The following is a 1,916-nucleotide window of genomic DNA, read 5'->3' as shown; positions in this document are numbered from 1 at the left end:
CGCCACACTAATCATGCTTTCCTTTTCTTGGCATGAAAAGTTGGCCTTATTTAACTTGTGGTGGATGCCAGCCTTTCTCTTTTATTAACATTTAAAGGAAATGATGCTCTCAGTAAACGTGGTCTTGCAAATCATTCACATAAGCATTCACTGTGATAATGCAGTCACGAGTTGGCTACACCCCATCTACTTCTACTGCTCAATGGCGTATTTTTGCCCAACAGGGGAGTGCAGACGATCTTGTGACCAAAAATGACCTTCAGCTTTGGTACTGACCATGTGCATAAATCGCGCATTTGAATGTTCAGTGCAGTGCATCTTTAGTGTAGTGCCTAATGCAGGAAAAAAGCGTTGGAAGCATGATAGAGCATACTTGTTTTTGGCAAAGTTCTGCATTCCAGGCTGTAGGCACTGTCAAGTAAAATGTTGCTGTGATATAAAAGTTAGCATCACTGCGAGTGTTATTACAGAGGCCACTTCTTTTTTTGTTCTGCCAGTTCTTGCTTAATCAGCAGGCATGCTAGACCTGTTTGCTACTTTTGGTGGCAAAACTACAGTTTTAAGTGAAGAGGTAGCTGTGAAATATCTGCCTAAGGTCAGTGGTATCAGTTACGAGATAAGCAAAGGTGCACCCACCCCCTGGATCGCATATCTTCGCAGTCTTAATTATTTGCTTCATTTTGTTCGAGACATGTACTGTTAGAATTAACCTTTCATAAACAAACATCCAAATTTTTATCACAACAATGCAGGACACACCTTTACCTGCAAAAGGAACTAAATAAGCAAAGTCAATTAAAAACCACCATTCTTTAATAAACTGGCAAAGCGGAGCAGAATCATATTTGCACTTAACATATTTTTAAAATTTTTTTACTCGGAAGGTTGCCCTTATATTTTTGCTTAATGATCAACTGGAGTCACTCATCTCATTGGTCTGAAAACCGAAACAGATAACATGATGGCGTACTGGTTCACCACACACAATGGCAGTCAAAGCAAAGTAACCTCAAGTAGTGCATCTGTAGCATGACTTGTTCAGGGGTGAGACGGCTGAAATCGATTTGGGAGCAGTTTTGGGAGCAGCAAAATTTCAATTTAGGAGCAGGAGAACCTTGTTTGGGAGCAGTTAGCGGCATTTATTATGTCGTTTTTGGAGCTTGAAAAAACAAATTTGTAGTAACTTGGAGGAACAACCACATATTTTAATCGGCTTAGAATACACATAACATTCAAAGAGCCTTTGGAGAAAGCTTTTTTTAACAGATTATTGCCAGGTATGAACTACACTACCTTTTTACAAACCACGCAATTTATATAACCTTGGTAACAACATATGAAATAGATAAAAAAAAGTTTTTCCAAGTAGGTTCACTTTACATTTGAAAATAAGAAAAGAAAAAACATCACACTTCTCAAATAATAAAAAAAGTCACAGTTTCACCGCAAGGGCGAAACAATGAATGCGATAGCAACAAATTGTAGTGTTACACAAAGTAAGGCTGGCAGCTAACTGTTTTGTATCCGATCTCGCGTAACTATAAAACGATGGTGTAAGAAAATACGGCCGCTATGTTCTCCGCATAGTCACTTTGCTTTGAGAGCGCAGCACGTACCAGCCCCGCTGTGATGGCTTTAGAGATAGCGCGCGCGCCAGTGATCGCGACCGCGCAAAGTTCAAAGTTGCTCCTCGCGCGACACTCCCCTCCCCCCCCCCCCCTCGCGTCTTCGTGTCTTTTAAGGCTTGTTAAAAACGGGCGGGGCGTTTCCTGTCTGCTTCGACGGCAAGCCTTCCGAGCGGGGTGATGTTATCGCATGCAGCCTCTGAGCGACGGCAATGGGACGGCTCGTTTGCTTCGGCCGTGTACGTCGCCTCTGCTCGCGTGCTTTTACCTGCTGTAGAACATACAATTCGC

This window comes from Rhipicephalus sanguineus, chromosome 1, assembly GCF_013339695.2.
Source record: "Rhipicephalus sanguineus isolate Rsan-2018 chromosome 1, BIME_Rsan_1.4, whole genome shotgun sequence".
NCBI classification, from domain to species: domain Eukaryota; kingdom Metazoa; phylum Arthropoda; class Arachnida; order Ixodida; family Ixodidae; genus Rhipicephalus; species Rhipicephalus sanguineus.
The sequence above is the reverse complement of the archived record's forward strand: the minus strand, read 5'-3'. Positions refer to the sequence as shown.